This window comes from Mytilus galloprovincialis, chromosome 13 (assembly GCF_965363235.1).
Source record: "Mytilus galloprovincialis chromosome 13, xbMytGall1.hap1.1, whole genome shotgun sequence".
Classification (NCBI taxonomy): Eukaryota; Metazoa; Mollusca; class Bivalvia; order Mytilida; family Mytilidae; genus Mytilus; species Mytilus galloprovincialis.
The window spans coordinates 35065732-35089928 of record NC_134850.1 but is presented as its reverse complement, the minus strand read 5'-3'; positions in this window follow the sequence as shown (position 1 = coordinate 35089928).

The following is a 24197-nucleotide window of genomic DNA, read 5'->3' as shown; positions in this document are numbered from 1 at the left end:
TTTTATGATGGTATATGATAAAACCTAACGGGAGGGATAGTGCTTGATTTCATTATGATAAACACACAAACAGTTTAACTGTGGTCTGGAGTTGGAGTAACTGCTAGTAGTTTTGTTTGGTTAATTTATGTATTTAGTTCATTTTGCTTAGTTTCTTCCGTTACCTATTCTGACATCGGACTGAGATTCCTTTTAAACTGAATTTTACTGTGCGTATTGCTGTGTGTTTATTTAATCTACCGGGGAAGGGTGAGATCTCACAAAACCATTTGCTATTTAAGTTTGGGGCCATTTGTAGCTTGCTGTTCGGGGTGAGCCAAGGTTCCGTGTTGACCTATAATGGTTTACTTTTACAAATTATAACTTAAATGGAGAGTTTTCTCATTGGCACTAATACCACACATTCTTATATTTATCAATCCCGCCTCTGTTTGCGCTGCCCCAAATTAGTAGCCATTGCTTGTCTTGTTTGTTTTGAATTTCAGTAAGAATATATGTTTAGTATGACGTTCATTTTCACTGAACTAGAACACAGTTTTGGTAAGGGATCAGCTGTAGCCAGAAATTGAACGGCTAGATTTATGTACAAAACAGTGAACAAAAATAAAGATATAATGCAACAAAACACAGCCCCTGAATTACAGACTCCATACTGGAGACAGACACAAACAAAATGTGGCGGGGTTAAATTAGTTTTTTGACACTAAACCCTAGGAATAGTGGCGTAAATATACAACATAGAAACAAACAATACAAATTAATTGAAAAGGGATCAACCTATCGCATAGATACACAGTTATTTGCTCAGATATTCCGTACGTTATCAGTTATCATTTGTCATCTTATTGGTCATAAAATATGTCATAGATATAGGAAGATAAGGTTTAAGTACCAATGAGACAACTCTCCATCCAAGTCACAATTTATAAAAGTAAACCATTATAGGTCAAAGTGTGATCTTCAAAACGGAGCCTGGCACATACTTCACAGCAAGCTATGAAGGGCACACAAAATCACCAGTGTAAAACCATTCAAAGTTGAAAACCAACGGTCTATTCTTTTTTTTATAAAACGAGAAACGAGAAACACTTATGAACCACATCAACAAAAGACAACTACTGAACATCAAATTCCTTACTTAGGAGAGGTGCAAACAATTGCAGCGGGTTTAAGCGTTTTCATGTATTGTTTATGATATGTTAATCAGCGATTTAACTTTCGTGAGAAGTAAGAGCAAACTGATATAACGTAAAAAGATGAAGTGTCGTTCAGTTATGACAAAAAATGTAAAATATTGTTAAATTTAGAAATACTAATAATTTGTTTCTTTTTCTTGTACAGACCTGTCAGTTAGGTTAGACAATTTCTATAAAACAAAATAGATCAAAATTTTCGTTAAATATACTGTTTATTCATCAATTTCAAACTTACAACTGTTTCAATTTTTTCAAATCCTCGAACAAACCGGATACATCACTCAAGCTATTGAATGCCATCAATCTGCAAAGAAGAATGTATAATTTTATTTAACATTCAAGTATAAATTTTGATAAATGAACTTACTATTTCTTATTAAACCGGATTATTTTAATGATAATTTTTTTTGCAGTCAAAATTAGTTGAAAGATCACACATTTCCTTTTAATTTAGACTTTATTCCGGAGAGATTCTAAACAATAGCTCTTTTTATTTTTATAGAACCGACTATGCGGTATTGGCTTTTCTCATTGTTGAAATTTATACGGTTACCTATATTTTTTTAATTTCTGTGTCATTTGGCTCTTGTGGAGAGTTGTTTCAATTGCAATTATACCACATATTTTGTTTTATATTATCAACTAGATAGCAAATTTTAAAAAGATGTCCTGAAAAATCTAATTTTAAATATCAATTAATGAGTTTTGCTTTTTCATTTTAAAATCAAATATTTCAAGCTCATCCATGGTATTCAGTTTTTCTCTTGACTTTTATATTAAATTCAGATAACTAAAAATCATTTATTTTCAACATAAGATTTGACCAATCAGAACTGAGACATACATCAGAAGGAGGAAACACACCAAAGGGAAAATGAAAATTAACAATTCAAAGCCACATAATATTTTTAAATACTATGCAAAGACGAAATAATAACGGTTGACATGCCATAAAGCCTATTATGAATGTTTGCGATAATAGACATAGGCATGTTACACACCAAATTGTACAAAATTTGAACACTTGTCAGTGTTACAGACAACCGCCAAATCGAAATATATTGACATTTTGCTACCTGGTGACATTTCTAAGATATAAGAGTTAAGTACCTTGTGTTATAATTACATGATTGAAGTGTACAGATATATTTTTGGTCAAAGACAAGTTCCTTAGTTGCGATTTGGATCGCATTCAGTCAGTACAAATGTAAACTAGTCGGAATTCGCTTGTTTTATGGAAATGATAACACAGAATAAAGTTTTAGTGACTATCTAATTTGTGCTTTTCTGCATTTCAAATTCTTAGTCATTGAACGAGGAAAGAACAGAGCATATGTTTCTTTTGCAAAATAGTCTACCAAAATAATAAGTTTGGAACTATACGTAAATTGTAAAAACATAACTGTCAATGCAAGAGCCACTTATCCTTCACGAAGTGGCCACAATATATATCAGTTTAGGAATTAGATAGTTGTTGTACCGATCTTTTAAAGTTAGCACCTCATAACTTCGGACGTTAAAATTATATTATAATATAAAACGAATCAAAATAATAATGAGAAATAATCATGATGAGAAAAGTAATAAAAAAATTCACAACAACGCATAAATACTGAGAAACAAATTCATAGGCAATTCCATCGCACACAGACAACTCTTCCCCTGAATCATGCAAATTGACACATGATATATAATGTCATTAGATAAATCCAACAAGTTAAGCCGTTTTTTCTATACAATAGTTACTTACAATTCTTCCAACTCATAAAGTCCTCGAAAAACACCCTTTTCAACCAAGTTGATATCATTTCTTGATAATTTTCTGACGAACAAATATAAAACAAAGTTTTTTTAAAACATTACCATTGGTGAAAAATAAAACTGTCTTAGACACAATTCAAGATTTATCAATATTTGTTATTACCATACATTTCAAAATTCAAAGTTCAATTGTGATAATAAGCTTGATATTAAGAAAGACGAAGCCATTCATAAAATATTATAATATTAAAAACTCTAAATAGCATTCAATAATCCTGGTAATGTCCTAATCAAGGAAACAAGACGGGTCTTTTTTACGACAATTGGAAGACATCTGTGGTTCTCAATTGAACAGGCATTCATTAGTAATCAACCAACTCGTTTAATCGGTCATGTTATTTTCTAACTAATTGTGCGGTTCAAATTTCTAGAAATATCATATTTGTTTTTACAGATCAAAGTAAATATGTCCTCTAAACTATAAGAAAATTAAACGAGATAATTCTACCCCTTTCAAAGCTTTGATTTGAGACCGTTTTATTAACAGCAACTCCCTATCAATTGGGATAAGTAACGAATATCGTATCATACTACATATGCGTAAGTATGTTACTTATATTCAAATCCTGCGAATCCATTTCGCATATGAACTTCAAATGGAGTAAGTACGTAAATTACCTGTTAAAAGATCCGTGTGCCTTAGCTGAAAGCTTTCACATTGGAAGTTTTATTTCTTTTTACAACGTATAAACCAATAAAACCAAAGAATTAGGAATTTAAAAGAATTTTTGTTTTTGTCTATATGATTTTCTGTATTTAATCTGTTCTTATCAAAAAGTAACAGACGTTAAGTAATGTTTTCCTTATCTCTTGTTTAATATATTTGGCTTCGTGCTGATAAGAGGCTTCCGAAAAAAAAACTAAGCAAAGTTACGTACATGAGTTGAAGATGCAACATTCCTTCAAAAGTTCCATTTCTCAAAGTATGAATAAGATTCACATGTAGTTTCCTAAAAAAATATTGAATAATTGTTTTGCATCTGAATGAGATGACTCCTGCATTTCTAATACTTTTGAAATTTATTAACAAAAAGTTTAAAAATAGGTTAGTTATAAATCATATCAGAGCCGAGGTACTAACTACAGCGTTAATGATAATCTCATGAGCGTATAGTCCGGTATCTGAGTTATTCACCCAGTGTTGATTTTTTTTCAGCTTGGTACAATAACCATGCGTCCGAATCACGATTTTTGTTTTACCTTCATATGAAATATTTAAAGCCGAATATTGAATGCAAAAGAAGTACTAGCACATTTGAAGAGTTATATAACATGAAGGAACTAAAAAAATAGCCTATTCTATCTGTGATCAAATTTGCCTAAAGAGTTGGAACCGAGTTTCTAAAAAATCGATATTTATAAACGAACAATTTCAAAAAGGTTTGGTAATGGTAATGCCAGTACCGAGGTAATGACTATTCAACTGAATTAACACTTTACTTTAAAGAAAGAAAACAACACGTTCCAATGCGTGCGTAGCGCTTTTTCGGAATTACCTCCATCAGGAACGCTCAAAACCGAATATTTGGAGGCTAGGATGTATAAGATCATAAACAGTTGAAAAGCTACATGTAAATAAGAAATAAACCAATTCCAGATTTGCCTGATGGGAGTTGAAACCCTTATTTATAAAAAACTTGAAATACATTAACGGAAAAGTTTTGATTTAAATTGTGTTTGTACCGAAAAACTGAATACCGAACTGACGATTACGTCAGGAACTGAAAGTCCTCCAATACAGGTATCCACCGAATGATGTGAAAAAGAAAACAACACGTGTAAGTTAAATTCGTGCGAAGCACTTTTCATGATTTACTTCCATTAGAAAAGCTCAAAACCGAATATTTGAAAGCCAAGGATGTGTATGAACATGACTAGTTAAAAAACTATAACACAAAAAATAACACAAAATTATAACTAGGTAAACTCACATTTGGGTCATTGTAGAAAAGTGTTTAAACACTCCCGCACCAACATCCGTAATCTCATTTTGTATTAAGATGCTAAAAGTAGTAAAGTACTCTTTATATCTGAAATTGGGTGATGTTTAAGGATATTCATTCCTCTTGTTTTTGAATATATACCAGATATCCAAAATCCTCTGGTTTTATCTATATATGTTGTGCAATTCAAAACACTTCCCTACTAAACCATGCTTTTCTTTTCATATATTTGTTATATAGCTAGCATATATATATATATATGCGTTTTGCAATAAAGTATTCATAGTCAATAACTGTTTAGTGACTTTAAATTTTAGCTGTATTTGTACGAGGCTATGAAACAAGGTGTTTGCGAGTTTTTATCGAGCTATTACACCTGTTTCATGCCGAGTACAAATACAGCTAATATTGAAAGACACTAAACAGTTATTGTCTTTATACTGCAATTAATTATGTATATTATTTGTGTTTTGAAAGACACAAAAACAAATGTTTTGCATTTATTTTCGATTTGAAATCCATTGAGGCCCGTGTAGTAATACGATACAGTAATCACAAATTCAGCTGGAAACGGGTTCACAAACAAAAAAGAATCTCGAATGATCAACAATAATACATCGCTCAAAGTGAATAACTATCTATTTTAACATAACAACTAATTTCAACAGTAAAAACAAATAACAAAACATTGTCAAATTTGAAACAACTCAATGGACAAATAACAAAACATTGTCAAATTTGAAACAACTCAATGGACGAGTTGTCCTACGCTTCAGACTCGAAATTCATTAAACATGCATGGTTAATTGACATAGTTGTTTTTGTTCAATCATTCACATTCAAGTTTTGAAATCATGTGTGTATGTTGTCAGACAATTGGTGTGATTCTTATATGAACTTGTTTGGCTTGATGAGTAATTTTATATGAGCGTCACTGATGAGTCTTATGTAGACGAAACGCGCGTCTGGCGTACTTAATTATAAACCTGGTATCTTTAATAACTATTACTGCTCTACAGAAATGTTTGAAAACAAACGGAACGAACAAAAGAAATTGTTGATTCGCAATTGATACGTCATTGGAATGCAACTGCAATACACATTCTGAGGTCACACAGGTTCATACAATACTTAGTCCGGCAGTGGGCGGAGTTTTAAAGCGATATATGTATAGTATACAGATGCAACATAGCGAGATATGTACGCCTCTATCTGTATAGCAGAACACCCAATTGCAGGATAAATTTATCTAAACAGTTTAAAACGTCATATTTGAAAAATCTATAACATCCTTGTTTTTTTCATAATTTTTGAGAAAAGAAATGTTATCAATGTTGATGTAAGGAAAGTCTAGAGAGAATTATTTCCTGCCAAATTTTCAATGGCTGATATTTCTAAACAATCTCATGGATCCTTATTTCAAATTGCTTTTTTAGTTCCTTTATTTATATATACAATCAATTTTAAAATATTGTTATTTTGATAGAGAGTAGCGGACATCCCTAATTTTAAAACATAAAAAAAATTAACATAAAGAAAGTTCATGTATTGATTATTCGAGCCCGCTGCTTTAGCTGCCATTACATATTAATATCCCTACTAGTGACTTGATAAGGCTGTAGAATGCAATGCTCATCGTAGCACTTTTATGTTTTTAGAACTTTTGCAAAATGGTCCTACATACTCAAAAGTGATTTTCTGTTTCACGTATATACTGCTTATTTTAATATGTTACAAATAAAATAAGAAGACATGCTCAATGATAAAATATACTTTCATCGAAAGAAGAGAAGAGAATATATATGTTCATACTCGTAATCAAGAATGCGTCTTTCACCGTAACAGAAAAGGTTAAACTTTAACACGATTTTATATTTTGGTATATTTGATGTTAATTCAAATCAATACTATAGTGTGACTACTATGTACTGATGGTAAGTAAACTTTATAGGAAATATTGTCCTAATTACAATTAGTTCAATCAGTTGTTTTCAACAAAAATAATAACATTGAAAATAAATGATTAATCCAAAGTCAGTAGCCAATGACCAAGGAGGCAGACCAATGAAATAGCCATTAATAAGGTTTTATAAAAATCATACTGGAAAGAAAAAATCCTTCATCTATATCACATCTATCTCACGTTAATCAGTAGTTCCTATCAAACTGAATTAAAGAGAAAACTTAACAAATTGTAATGCCTCCGCAGGAAAACCAAAACGTACATGATGCATGTCTAACCTTCTGTGACTTTCGTCTGAGCCTAGACAAACTTGTTTAGAGAGACAAAAAAGCCATGGCTCAAAATGAGAAAGATAAAATCAATAAATGTTACATGTACTAATGCATTAATAATATAACTATAAACAATGAAACAAACATAAACTTACAGTTTTTCAAGGTTTAACAAATCCTCAAATACCCCACTCTGCAAATACTGTAATTTGTTTCTTTGAACATTTCTAACGATTAAAAAAAGGATAAATGCCATATAGTTATGGTACAAATAACTTTCAAGGTTAGTTCTTGCAATCTCTCTGTATATTTATTGACTTTTACCAATGGCCCAGAGAAATATAGTGTGTCTTTACTTTTTAGAATTAAAGCTGCTAAGCATGTTTCATGACACCCCATATTTTACATAAATTTAAGATAACCAGTTTTAACAAAGTCAATTGAAGGTATACTGAAGACTCCTGGTAAATTCTAGACAATTGTGCACATATGTTTTACAATTGTATTCAATTCTGCACGCTTTGTCATTTTGTTTATTAAAGAGTTGACATACAGTTGGGTACAGAGCCAGTTTAACCTAAAGTAAACGCACGTTAACGCCGCGTACACATATTTCGTTAGTTAACTTAAATTCTCGCGTTTACTATAATTACGTTAACGATGTCAAAATTGAAACTATAAATGTCTACCCGAGTAAAACACGTGTTTACTCTGAGTCCGTTTAGTCAGAAGAAAACGGTCGTTTACCTCCGATTTCACAAGTTTATTATTACGTGCACATTTACTATAGATCTTACAAGTTGGTTTTTACGTGCACTTGCGTTTATTTTTGCGTAATGTTATTGTGTAAATTATAAAATAAACTTCGTGTACATTTGGAAATGTTTTTGAATTTGTTAAAATGACTTTTATCTTTATGTTTTAGGTATATGTATACGTGTTTAAAACTGTAAAATAAATTAAAACACTTTAATTCGAAATATTAATTTTGAGTTATGCAAACAATCAGTTCCATTAAATAACTTTCAATAGCGGATTTTTTATATTTTCAAAGGTTACATGTATAAATATCGTGTCAAATTATGCTAAAATTAAATACTGAAAAACTATGTTCACACGTAAAATTATGTTGTATACATTGTCATGAGGAATTGGTTAACAATCTTCATGGCAGATTCAACTAAGATATGCGTCAAGATACAAACGGAATGACAAATTGTACAGAAATATGGTTCCATGCGGATGAAAATTTTCACTTTATTTAGGAGATGTAATATCATAAACTGCAATCGTCAATAAGTCAAACAAACATAGAAAGTTGGTTATGTTGGTTCACCTTATCATAAAATATGTTTATGTTAGGTTAGTGTATTACGAGCGTTTACCTTATACAAAAATAAAAAAAGCACCTTTTTTCCATTTAACTATGGTGGTGAACTCATGTACTTCAGAAGGGCTTACTATACAAAATGTATATTCCAAACAATGTGATGAAAAAAAACTCACCTGTCAATAATGTTCCTACTAGTTGTTGTCAATTGATTCTTTAATATCAAGATACGATACAAGTCCATCGGAAATAATAATGCACTCGATATACTCATGCAATTGAGATTGAATTGTCTATGAATTTGTTGTATTTATAGATATTTATATCTATTATATAGTTTGTAGTTAAGTATGTAGTACATTTTTGATGGACTAATAAACAAATTCGTTTTTTTGACAGTGAAAGTCTACCTCCGGGTGTTGGATTTTCAGTCGTAGTTGATCCCATTGCAATCCCTGCAGAATATTCAGGTATTGAATGCTTCTTTTTTAAACTTCATTTGGGGTGTAAAAGCGTTGACAAAAGTACATTTTGTATGAAGGGCTACCATTCGAAAAATGTGCGCACGGTTAACGCTTTTACAACCCTATGAAGCTACAAAAAGAAGCATTCAATACTTATAATTACATTTTTTAGCCAGGATTATGAAAACACGATTTTTATCAAGTGGGACCTCGTGTCAACATGAATGATAAATTTCATTGTGTAATGAAGTTGATTAAAGAATAACGCGAGGTTGCATTGTAGCCAATCAGAATAAGGTATTGTAATGAAACATACATCTATTGTTATTATATATGAATACATCGTTCCCCATATTCATATTCTATTTAGTGTCTTACAACATTTTCAAAATGAGATGTAATTTATCACGGTGCAATGAATTTTATATTTACTAAATGCATCTACTTACAAAACTTGCAGGTTATTCAATCCGCGTAGACTATCATTATGAATACTTTCGATATCATTGTCACCCAGGTATCTAACAGAACAAAAGCAGAAGGTTCATACATAATTATCTAAAAACGATGGTCAACTTTCGTTGAAAGCATTTGTCATGAGCAACGGTGGTCTTTCCCACTGGTATTGTCGTCAGTAGAGTTCACCGTTATCAAAACAATTATAATACATTATTTATTTTTTTGATCTTTTCCTGGTAATGTTTAAATGTAAAAGAAATAACCCTCAGCTATTTTCTTGCGTCGTTTGCTAATAGTTTGATATAATGGTTTCTCTAATTCTTACCCAATTTATCCTTATCTGACCTGTTGATTATTATTATTTAATCAACGTGTGATGTGGTTGATCTACGTTATTCATTGATCAAAATTCAATTGAGACATCAAATTTTCTCTCGATTTTCTTATTGCGACGTCATACAGATAAAAAAAAAAACACTTCCTGTTGCAGATCATATTATAAAACGGAATACGTTTGCCAGCATATTGTATAAAAATCATAATAGAAACCGATTTCACCGTCAATTCTCATGTTATTCAATATTTGTCCTCTCTCGAAATTTAATCGGTGACCATCTTGTTTTGAATTTTAGATTTAATATTTCGAGTGAATAAATATCGTATCACACTAGAGGCATTGATAGAACTTATATATTAAATTGTATTTAACACAAGGTATTTGAATGTACTTTGAGATGTGCTGTTCAATCCCATATCCAGGTAAACAGTGCTTAAATTAATGTTATTTGATTAAACATTGCCATTAAAACATGTAAGTTACTTTATTTAAAATATAATTCAAAATTCTTGCAATTGGTTTTTCTAAGAATTGTATATTTGTGTCATTGACAAATGTTATCAGCTCTAACTATAGAGTTAATACACTTACAAATAGTTGAGATTGTGCAAACCAAAGAACACTTCCTCGTTGATAGCTTTAATGAAGTTTCCCGCTAAATTTCTTGAAAAATCAAAATGATTTACATCATATTACGTGAGTGTAAGTAAATGTTAAGCTTCGTCTTCGGTAAAATGCAATAACGTAATCTATGTATACTTATTGCGTTAATTTGCGTTTTTTTTATTGAGTTAAGCCTTCCAATTGATATGTTATAGTGTAATGTCATACTATTGTTTCAGGAAAGGAAGAAGGCTTAGTACCATTAACACGTTTTATTCCGCTGCAAATGTTTGCACCTGTCCGAAATCAGGAATCTGATTTACAGTAGTTGTCGTTTGTTTATGTAATTCAAATGAGTTTCCCGTTTGTCGTTTTTGTATAGACATGATAGATTAGAGCGTTGGTTTTCCTGTTTATTTTTAGGGCCCTTTATAGCTTGCTGTTCGCTGTGAGTCAAAGCTCTGTGTTCGAGGCCGTACTTTGACCTATAATGGTTTACTTTTATGAATTGCTATTTTAATGGAGAGCTGTCTCATGGACACTCATACCACAGCTTTATACATCTAAATATGTTAGAGGAACTGCAGCTTTTCAACATGTTATTTATATCACAATTCACGGATGTATAAACCTGTACAATGTTTAAGCATAGCAATCATTGTTTGATGATAAAATGTCACTATAAGTATTATATTTCTAAAAGATTTTATAGCTTAGGTTGAATAATCATCAAATCTAAACATAAACAAGACTGTTAAGTACTAAGGTGAGTTTTAACATAGGCTTTATACTCTCGAAAGAAATAGTTTCACAAGAAACATGTATTCTTGAAGCTTTTTAAAAAACAAGTTATAAATGTTTAAAAATATCGACTTACATTTTGTTTCTTTTTCTAAAGCAATACTTACAAGACAGTCAGACTTGTTAGAGAGCGAAATGCTTTTGCTGGCAATTCTGTTATTCTATTCGATTCCAAAGATCTATAAAAGAAATAATGAGTTGAAGTGAAGTAAATTTTTTTTTTAAAGAATAAGAATCAATAATACAAAATGAAATATGCCATTCTTGAATTCATATAATCTAAAAGCTTGGCTGAATTGTACTCTTATGAACATTTTTTACATTTTCAAATAAGCAGTTTCCACAGCAATACTTACAGCAGTGTCAGCTTTTTTAGAGAGACAAATGCTTTTGCTGGCAATTCTGATATTCTATTCGATTCCAAAGATCTATAAAAATATCAAATATCATATATTATCAAATATAACAGCATTAGTTTAAATCAAGTACTTTTTATAACGAATAAAACTGAAGGGTAAAAAAAATATGCAATTCCTTGATTTTTTTTCATTTCTTAGCCTGTCTTAATCGTATTTTATCCTTGTTTATATATTTAAAAATACGCAATTAGAGATAACAAAAAAGATCGACTCGAAACTACATGAAGTTTAGTCAGCGAACATAAAAAATCCTCGTCGTCTAACTTAAAAAAATAGCTTTTAAAACTAAGTAACAAGAACAAATTTGATTAACAATGATTAAGTTTACCAAAAGCTTACAAACTACAAAATAGACTTACAGAAATGTCACATTACCCAAATCACTAAATGTATCATTCCTTATTGTCTCTATGTCATTTTCCTTTAAGTTCCTAAAATATATATTGTACCTATATCAAATTAACAAAAAGAATAAATCGTATTATTGATGTAAATTTAATGAGTTACCTTTCTATCTGCGTGTGTTGTATTTCATTATCAATATTAAGGTATTTTCCAAATGATAAAAGTCACGAAAAATGAATACTTTACTCTGGTGTATATGATAAAACAATATAACGAAAGACAAAAATATCCGATAAATTTGACATTGAATAAGCAAGGACTTTTTATAACCCAGGAGCTAAAAGTCCGATGAAGGTCTTATCGTATCACAGAACAAAATATTTTAAAACATATTATGCTTGATAAAATCTTGAATTTAAGAAAGCATTTATCTCTGCATTAAAATCAATGATATTCATACTTACAAATGATTTAAGGTATATAAAGTAGAAAAGACTCCGGTTGGTATATCTTTGATGTTATTTGATTCTAAGTCTCTAAAATTAAAAAAAAACAAGCCCATTTATTTTTTTAAGTATTAAGGCTGATTAAAGTATTGTACAACATAGAACTTTTTCATAGCGTTAAGTTTATCTTAATATTTGCCTTTAAATTCAATTGTCAATTTTCTGCGGTACTTTGTTTGTCTTTTTTTAATAAATATGCCTTAAACTTAGCTTATTGAACCAAATATCTTTTTATAGAATAGTTTAGGCACATTTTTTAAGTCCATGGTTCTAGATTGAATGGATTCCTGAATTGAGTACATAAAAGAAAAACAGCTATTTCATTTTCATCACAAATGTTAATGTTTTGTTGATAACTTATAAAAAAAATTTATAAAAACAATCTTTATTTCAAGAGGATAATCTCACTAATGTTTTTGAGAGTCCTCAAAAAAATAATACCATATGTATAAGTGCAAACAATATTATAATACTATTATTCCCCATAATTATGTTCCAATTAGTGTCTCACAACATTTTCAAAATGAGATGTAATTCATCACACTATACATAATTTTATATTTATCAAATGTAACTACTTACAACACTTGCAGGTTATTCAATCCGCTTAGACTTTCATTATGAATACTTTCGATGGCATTGTCCCCCAGGTATCTAACAGAAAGCAGAAAAATGATACATAATGATCTAAAAAAAAAGATAGTCGACTTTCGTTAAAAGCATTTTTTTTCATGAGCAACATTGATCTTTTCCCACTGGTGTTGTCATCAGTCATCGCCGTTATCAAAACAATTAAAATGCATTATTTATTCATTTGATTTTTTCATGGTCACTTTGAAATATAAAAGAAATAGCCCTAAGCTATTTGCTTGTGTCGTTTATAAGCTAAAAATCAAGATAAAAAATAATCTTTATTTCAAGAGGATAATCTGATTATCTTTTGTAGAGTCCTCAAAATAATAATACCATATTTGTTAGTACATACAATATTATAATAATACACAATATACATTTGTATATATATATTAATGAAAACGCATATTAATTTGCACAATTTATTAAAAATTTGTAACATATTGTTTCAAAAGATACAAATGTACTGATCTTTATTTCAATTTTTTATTTCAAAAGATTTAATAGTATTTCATCAGCTGAACGTAGATTTTAATTTTAATTACCAATACATTAAGGTTTTCATGTAAATATATGATACGTAATTGCATAGGTATGTATTACCTTAAATTTGCAAAGCCTGTTTAAAAAAAGAAAAGATTTCGACATTGGATTTCAATATTCAAAAGTTGTTTTCTAATTCAACATTCAATTTCAATATGTATTCAACTTTTTTTTCCATGATATTTATTTTTTAATTTGTCAACATAAGACCCAAATATTCAACATTTGTATATATATCGACGTTTTAGGATCAGAAAGTTACTTACAATTTTTCGGTTTGCTCGTAAATATCATTAGGGATTGACGTCAATTTTTTACTGGTACACGATGTCTTCACGTTTGAACAGGAACAAAGATCGGGACACAACACTGCGCATTCACACTTGTAAATGATTAAAACAACTTGGATCACGAAATAGATGAACAGCATTGTTGAAGTTGGTATCTTAAATCATTTGCCTACGTATATATATTGCTGCTAAAAGAATAAATTAAATTAAGGTATAATAGGTTATATGCAGAAAAACCCAGCTGAATTATTTCATTATTGAACATTTTATTATTGAAATATATCCATGTTATTTGAACAATGGTCTTCGCTTACGAAAAAAGAACAGATTGTGTGAATACTTTTATTTTTGAAAACAAATATTGCCTATGGTTTTTCATTTTTTCCCCTCTCTTCTTTCTGACACTGCAAATACAAATTTAAAGTTGATTTTAAAAAGGTAACGGCACAATATATAATGCTGAAATTTCGTCTGACATAGTTAAAGGTTAATGAGAGTAGCTATTCAGAAAAGACAATGGTTTTTAGTTTGGATTTGTATTATCATAAATACTGTATTGATAAATTGTTAGTCGCGTAATGTCCAGTGACATAAATTGCATGCATGTTTAGGGAAAAAAATATATATACTGTATGCATGTGAAAAAAATAGATATAGGAAGATGTGGTATGAGTGCCAATGAGACATCTTTCCATCCAAGTCACAATTTATAAAAGTAAACCATTATAGGTCAAGGTACGGACTTCAACAGGAGCCTTGGCTCACACCGAGCATCAAGCTATAAATGGCTCAAGAAATTAATGTAAAACCATTCAAACGAGAAAAACAATGGTATTATCTATATATAAAACGAGAAACACTTATGAACCACATAAACAAACGACAACCACTGAACATCAGATGGAAACAATGGCAGCGGGATTAAACGTTTTAATGGTACCAAACAATCTCCTGTTTTTGAAACAGTAGTATAACATGACAACACAGAAAGACACGCTATAAAATATCAATTGGAAAGACTTAACTCAAACAAAAAACAAAGTGACAAAAATAAACCCATAATGAACGAATAATTTTGATCTGTGATACAATGTTAATAAGTAGTTAATAAAAATAAAGGATGAATTATTGAACTAAAAGTATAAAAGTCCTGTGAAATGTTTAATAATTTTAGAAAAACATCAAATTCGAAAGAAATTCGCGTCATATTATACACAGTCAGGTAAATGAAAACAATTTTGTTGTTAAACATGCTTAGTTGATTATGTGTAAAAATATGAACAGGAAAATACATATATTGTTTAATTTTACAGAAAATACTGTATTTGTAAATTAATTCGAAATTAAAATAAATTATAGAATGCATGCCAATGAGAATTTGAACTGAACAGCATTACTTATGTATATTGCAAGTACAATTTGTTTGGAGAAATTGGAAGCAGAATAGAGTTGAATAAACCTTTGGAAATAGTTGGGTTGCACAATTTTCAAAAATAGTATTCTCGACGAAATGATTTTCGTGAAAATATAACCATAAGTATTTTATACAATAGGATGAAAATTAAGTAGAATTATGTATGCAAGAACAGACTGTTCTATTGGTGTTGTCTTGCTTCATACGAGCATAAAACTGAAAATTCAGACAATGTTTTGTCCTTTTCGTAACCGTGTCAAAGTGATATATACTAGTATATAACTTAAGACAAAATGCCACCGTATATAAGATAAAGATAAAGGTATTTTATTTCCTAATCATAGGGCTTATAACAAGCATGTAATTACATAAAATAAAAAAGTATATGATAGACATTATACAATGTGAACTGATAATATAGATAACAAGATAAACAAGAGGAACACATTTAAACAAACAAATAAGTATCTTACCCCATCTCTTCATGCTCTTGCAATCATCTTTTTGAAATTGAAAAGTTGGATAAAATAAAGATCATTTTTATGCTGTAAAGATACTACCTATTAATCTTCTTGCGTATTTTTTAAAATATCAAAGATATAATTCTATTTCATCTCCATTATATGATTGGGGAAAAAAGAGAAGACATTTGTATGGGATTTTACATGTTATAATCATTTAATGGATTTCACTAGTGCTACAAATAGTTGCAAAGTATGTAATACATTGATGATCACGTATTACTAATTGGATTTAGATATGCTGTTGATAAGATTAGAGATGAAAGAATCCTGTTTTTAAAAGCATTTTCTCACTTTGTCAGATTTTCAAATTAGTCCCTGCAATTAACCTAAAAAATGCATGCATTCCATAACAATTCAAAAGCAAAAGAAAAATAGCTAGATATTGTATTGACTGTAAAGAGCCTCTTTGTATTAGCTGTTATCAGAACCACAGTCACATAGGGCACACGGTGCACACAGAACCATCGTGCAGCGGATATAAAAATACCAACCACTTCAGATACATCTCAATGAATATTATGAAGTTCACGACCACAAAAAGGAATTGTACTGTTTCTCACATAGTGAAATTATTTTTTTCTGAGATGCACACAGACTACTCATGGAAAGTGTGTGCCAGCTGTTCGAATGAGTGGTGTCCCTAAAACTTCAACATTATTTTTAATGTAATAACAAAAATATAGTTGACGTCTTAAATATATTATAAAACATTCAGATAAAATATCAGGAATGAATTGAAAAGCAAAACAATCACTCTTAGATATAATAAAAAAAAAAAAAAACACGAAAACAAGTAAGATTTTCGAATAAATGATGAATTAAACGCAAAATGCGAAATATCTTACCTTAAAATCGTCAATTATGTTAAGTGCCTTCACGATCACTTGAATGAGTTTGATGTTATACGAAACAAGATGGATATTTTGAGGGAGTATAAAGTAAAAGTACAAGATAACCGGACTCTGCGAAAAGTTCTGAACTGAAAGTCCGTAAGCAAATGACAAAATATAGCTCAAACGCATCAAACGAATGGACAACAAATGTCATATTATCATGTAGAAAAAGGTGGATTGAACCTGATTTTATAAATAACTAAACCTCCCACTTGAATGACAGCCACTTAATTTCCATCATATTGGCGAAGATTTTTGAACGAAACAGATATAAAAGGAACAAATGTAAAAAATATGGGTACTGCAGTCAATTTTATGTTTTAATTTTAACCACTTTAAACAAACACATTTGTCAAATAAGAAAAACAAAAAGGCATATAGACATGGCACATTAGCAAAAAGGAAAGACAAGAATGCACACATTTACCTATTAAGTAAATTGACACAATGACGGGATATATAAGTACTGAGCCCCTGGGAATGGATCTATTGTAAAAGGTATTAGCTGATAACAGTCCAATATTTTACAGAATGGACTGTAAGAGACTTTTATTTTACTTAACACATTGTTTATCATGTAAAAAGGTGAACAAGCAAACAATTACAAAGTTTTGTTGAGATTTATTTTCACCAAGTGTTAATTGTTTTGTGGATAAACTGTATTTACAGTATCCTACATTTTGCCCCTTTTAAACCGTAGCCTAACTTAAACAATATTCAAAAATAAAGTACATTTGAGAGTAAACAACATGTATTGCTATGTGTTTATGCGAATCAGTTTGTATTTTTGCGTCCGTTCGGACTAAGTTTTTTATCTCAAAACATGCGTTGTGTGTTTCAAAATGGATAAAGACGATGGAAAAATATTCTTACTGCCAAAAAAAAAGAAAGTGATGCAATAATTATTGATCATGCTGTTCTTACTTTGATTTAAGATTAAACGTGTAATATAATCGATTGCATGGCGGACAACGAAATGGATATAGTTTTAGCAGCTAATAATTGCAAGTTATATATATATATATATATATGTATTTATATATTTTTAAAATGTAGTCCTCTCCTATATATTCCCTCTTGGGTTTTATTTCCAATTTTATAAATGAATGAGAGAAAATAGGAAAACATGTAAACACAAATTCATGTGAAGAAAAAATGTTTTAACAATTAACCATATCGAGTACACCCAAGTCGATTTTATGACAAACATAGTACTATCAGGCGGAAATACAGTTGAAATTAAACAACAGAAACGGAATTCTTAATTAGAGAAGGCAAAACATTCAAAATCGGTCATTTGAATTGTTTACATCTGTTTATGTGGGCTTTTAGTTAAATGAATGCTGATTAAGGATTTTATGCATCTTATGTATGTGTTTTTGCTTAAATTATTGAATTGAGATACGAGATATTTACACATTTTTTAAGTTTTGACGGATTTTCATTAAAAAGTCGATTGTGATAGGTGCAAATAATCGTAGATATGTTTTGTGTATTTTTTCCGCCGAAAAAAAGGTTCAAACAAAGATGATCGATTTATCTTTTAATAGCACACGTTTTCCTCTATAAACCCGTTCTCATTTTTTTGGTGAGCTATATATCAAATTATACTGACCCGTCTGTAAACTGGATAATATGTACCGATTTGTTAAGTGCATAATCTCTCAAACATTTTAGAAAATTAATAGGCAATAAACATAAATAGTTCTAAATTAATGTAGCCCTAGCTGATGATGAAGTTGTGAAAGAAGGACACTAAAGCTTCTAGTGGGCGATCTAGACTATAATTAATTTTACAACATGTACAATGGTCCGATTATAATGTGATTGCCCATGACTATGGTTGTGTCTTTAATTAGTATTTATAAGCTGTCTTTCAAATAGTGTTTGACATTTAACATGTATTAATATATAGTCTAGTATTAAATGCAATTTGAACATTGATACTTTTGAAAAACATATGCTTCGATTATTCAAAAAACGGTACAGGGATATCGATACACATTTTGCAATATTGCAATCAATATCACACTAATTAAAAAAAATGAAATGTTCTAATGCAAGGTCATGTTTTTAAACTGTTTTTAAGACATCTTTATACTTCATCCACTGAATATGTTCTTATTGATACTGTAGTGTCATTTATTTATATGTTTTTTGTTAAATGAATTCTCTTTGTTTTCTACATATAAATCCTAGACCGTTGGTTTTTCTGTTTGGATTACTTTAAACACGTCATTTTGAGCCTTTTATAGTTAGCTATTTCGTTACAGCAAGGCTATGTTCTGAAGGCCGTACCATGACTTATATTTGTTTAATTTTCACACATTATGACTTGGATGACTAGTTGTCTCATTGGCACTCATAGCTCCTCTTCGTATTTCTTTGCTCTACTTCAGATGTAATATCCCCACTGGTTTCCAAAAATTGGTGCTTTGAAGCACCCAAGAAATATATCAGTGACTCCGAATGTTTTACAGCAATTAAATGTAGAATTAGTTTCCTTATTTTTTCGACCTTGCTTTGTATGCAACTGGGTGTGACGTACTTTGATTTGGTGGTATATAGTAAAATCACAAAAAAAAACACAAACTCCGAAGAATATTAAAAACGGTCAGTCTAGGCAAAATCAAAAGCTCAAACTCATCAAACAAATGGTCACAACTGTCATACTCCTGGCTTGGTAGAGGCAGTTTCTTTGTAGAAAATGGTGGATAAAACCTGTTTTATAGATAGTTAGTATGCTTTCAAATTTTGTCGTGTCTATGATTCAGCTGACTGTACAATATTGGTTCTGGGCGTTCTTGAAGTAATTATACTACAAGTGTAATTACTTAAATTTACGTCATTTAGACTATTGTTAAGTTGTCTCATTGGCAATCCTTCCACATTTCCTTATGTTTTAAAATTCCTTAATTTTCAGGTGCATTTATTTCTCAATGAACGTCAATCGTTATATTAAATTATTGAAAAGTATGCGTATAATATCATTGAGACACAAAGGAATCATGAGTTTGGCTTTAACAAAAATTATTTACTTAGAAAAGCTCCAAAACAATCTAATTCTTGAAGAAATATCGAAACTGAGCCTTTTGTTTTCTATTTTACCTTTTTATGAATTATCAAATGTGTTATTGATGGTGCTTAAAACGATTTTGTCGGGTGGACAAATTCGGCATTAAAATGGTCAACTTGACTTTTATGTACAACAAAAGGCAGATCGGTCATAATTATTTATATGACGATCAATACATTTGTAATATATCTGTGTCAACCACCGTGTCAGTTGCTATTATTTTTATATCTATATCGTAATTGACTTTCCTTCAGGGGATTTTTGAAAATGAAATATTACCTTGTTGATTAATGTACAGCTTGTCTACAATTAGACTCCAGACTGTTCATACCTTAAAAGAGGGACGAAAGATATGGCTTAAAATGAAAAAGATAAGTAGACAAACAATAGTACACATGACCCAACATAGAAAACTAAAAAAATAAGCAACAAGAACCTCACCAAAAACTAGGGGTGTCTCAGGTGCTCCGGAAGGGTAATTCTATATGGTATTTAAACGTGTTCGACTTAAGACTGCTTAATTTGTTTGCACTGTGTTTTCTTATGGAAGCATCCAGAGGATTAAGTGACCCCTCCTTAATACAAATGAAACGAATACAAAACAATAGAACAGTTCTGTAATTGCTGCTTCTGATAGAGAAAATCTCACTGCGATTTCAAAACGGTCTTTAACGTCAGTTTGAGCAAACACCTCTGTGTAAAATGTCGAAGAAAGAATTTCAACAAAAACCTCAACGCCGTTGCTATACAAATATTTAAGAAAGCAACTGTTAACCCGGAATATTGAATACTATATAAATAGAATTCGGAATGAACACTTAAAATGTTCTAAAGAGATAATTGTAACAGCCAGACAAAAAGAAAATGGACGTGACACCCAACTCCAAAATTTTATATGAGCCAAAATAATAATTAAAAAGCTCCATACAAGACTAATAAAGGCTAAAGGTTTCTGACTTGTGACAAGCGAATAATACAAAGGAGTTAGACATATTTTGCGATTTCAAACATGAAGAAAAAGGATTTGTTTTCTTCTAATTGAAAGTAAAGACGTCCGTATAAAACAAATTGGGTATTGCGTTTCTTTTTTGTGGCTGTACTTTGTTGCATCGTTTATCTTCTCAGCAGCACAAATTAGTCCATTTAGGTGATCATTATTAGTTAACGATACAATCTACCTTTCACAATAGTAAAACAGAAAGATGCAGAACCATTAAACCGTTTCATACTTGAAAAGAAAACAAATCACTCGGGTTTAACAACTATTTCATGAATATGAAATCAGAATCAATTTCTGATATTTAATAACAATCTGAGAAGAATTATAGGAATAATTTTTTTTTCAATATACAATGTACAAAATACATAGCTACTGATTTTATCTAATTATTCATTTTCGAAAAGATAATTGCACGAGTTGACATAAGCCACATGCTTCATTTTCGCGCCTACATGCTTTTGATTATAAATGAGACCATAAAACAGTGACAAAAGGGACAATGTTTGATATCTAAAAAGGTTTACGCAAATGAAAAGAAGTTCTTCAATCGATGATGCAGAATAAAATACTGCAGTTTTTTTCCTCAACTGAATTGCAAAATGATGATAGCAAGAAATGATGTAAGATATATGTTTGTTTTTGAAATTTATTCCTGTTTTATTATCAGTACACATCGATTCATTTCTATATCTGTTGCGGCACACTTTATGTCTTAAAATATCAATAAATATCACCTTGATGAGGTGTCAAAAAGCTACAAAACATCGGCTGATTTTATTTGCAATTTACATCTATTCTATAATTTATAACATTTTCTCATTTATCATAATGTAATGTCTTTTGTAAAATTTAAACAATCTATCTATTTTCTGGTTCATATTAGTACACATTTGAAAGTAATAATGTTTTAGAGTTTTTTTTACATGCATAAAGTGTTTATCTTTACCAAAACATTCAAGCAATGTTTGCCTCTAGAGGTTGAGCAACTTACAATTTGTCAATATAGTATTTATCATAATAAAATTTCAAATCAAAATAAATTGATCTTTTTTAAACAGCTATTCTCACTAACCGAAATTTTAGTCAGATGACCGTCAGCATAAAATATGGGGTGGTTGAATTCTAGTACATTGTATTTAACATCAATTTCGGATTTGTTCAATCTTCAGTGTCTGATTTGGATAATTTGTTTTTTTTTAAAACTTATTCAAATATGTATGTGGTTGCTTTCTTTTTATATGAGTATGAAACTAAAACAGGAGTTTCACTCGGTTTTTGTTTGTGACCAATATTTGTTATCCTCTCAATATATTTATGACTTTCGAACAGCGGTATACTAGTCTTGCATTTAGAAACAAAACTAATGGTGCAAACTATAAAAGATATGTTAACCGCGCCACACTCTGGCCTATCTGGTTATCAGTGAACTAGCATCCACATTTGTTTAGGGGCCGACTGAAGGACGTCTCCGCGTGTGGGAGTTTTTCATTATATTGAAAACCCATTGGAGACCAGATGAACTTTCCCATTTTTTACAGTAAGAAATGTCTACAGGAAAATGAGAGTTTCTCTCTATTCGTTTAATGTGAATTGATAAAGGACTCTTCGTTTAGAATTTCATTTGAGTTGAGTATTTTTTTGTTATTTTCCATTCATACAGGACTCTGTATAAACCAGATTAAATTTACCATTTTCTTCATAATATAATGGCTGTAAATGTCAGGAATATGTCAATTGTTATCCATTCACTTGATGTGTTTGAGCTTTTGATTTTAGTAATTTGACTAGAGAATTTCGTTTTTAATTTCTTATGTTTTGCTGAACATTTTCAATACTTTTGCAGAAAATTCAGCTTCAGATACATGTACGAGGTTTTTCATTCGATATAAAACAAGGTAAAACACTGTAAATAAATTTAATTATCTCTTTTTTTTCAGATCCATTCTAAACAATATCAAAAAAACTTCATCATAACTGTTAATAATCCTAAAAAACTTAGAAAGATTAATGTAAATTTGATTGATAGCATCAGTATGTAGTAAGAGAAGTATTTGTTAAAGAGCTCGCCAAAAAGCAGACAACAGCCGAAGTCAATCAATGGGATTTCAACACCGCTATAAAATCCTGCACCCCAATGCTCTTCAACTTTGTACTTGTTTGGCTTTAAAACTATTTTGATATGAGCGTCACTGATGAGTCTTTTGTATACGAAACGCGCGTTGAATGTAGAATTACAGTTACAGTGTCTTTACACGCGGCATCAGATTTTACGTCCTAATTCTGACCGGACGTGACTGCAAGTATGTACATACCGCATAGCATATAAAAGACTTTGTCAATCGTTTTATTGCCAGTCGAAAGAAGACTACGTGACCATACTTCCTTTTGGGTCTCTGTTAATGTTGCAGGTTTAAAAAAAATCATTATAAGCGCTTGTTTGAGCATCATTGTGAAAGATTGGTTAGATCTTAACAAGCTACCATATTGAAATAAATGTATAATATGAAGATTTCTTATTTTCATAATTATTTATGCTACAATAGTTTTCTACCCAGGCAACGTAAATATCTCCTTACAAGTTGAATTTCAAGATCCCCATACTTTTTTTTTTATTAAAGAAACTTTATCATATACTGACATTCGACAAACAATTTCGTATATCGGCACAACATTGTTTTTTTTAACTTTTTCAAAGTAAATCATTTTCAAGCCGAAAGATCGTTCTCTCTACTTGACTCTCGAGATACGCAATTTTCTGCTAATTTTTATCATTCAAACTGTTTTATCTTGAAAACGAGTTCATGGACCCCTCTTTTGTAAAACGGCGTTTGGTTTAATTACGTAAGAAGATTATTTGTACCGATTTTCATGAAAACGTAATTAAGGCAAATTTTTTAAATTTGATTAATAAACAGCAAAAAATGAAGGTTTTTTCGTGCATTCATGAACATTTGATAAATTTGAGTTATTTGTAAAAATAAAATGTACAAACTTATGCAATATTTATATAACACATAAATTAAAATAATTTATCAAGAAATAGATCGTGTTTATCTTTTAAAACCAAAACGTTAAGTATGTCTATCGAAAGGAAAAAAAGTCAACAAATCCGTATTTTGAGGAAATATCTGAAATTTGCACCTCAATTTACTCAAAAAGTAGCACGTGAAGGTATATTTTTATTACATATTTGATTTAATCAGGTAAAAGATAGCCTACATGCAAATTTTCATCAAAATTTAAATACGGGATGAACACAGATCGTATGCCTTTAAGTTTATGTGGTTAACTAGTCTTTTTCGCATCCACGTTTACTCCAAACCTCACTTTAATTTAGTCAACTAATAGTTGTCTCAACCACGTTT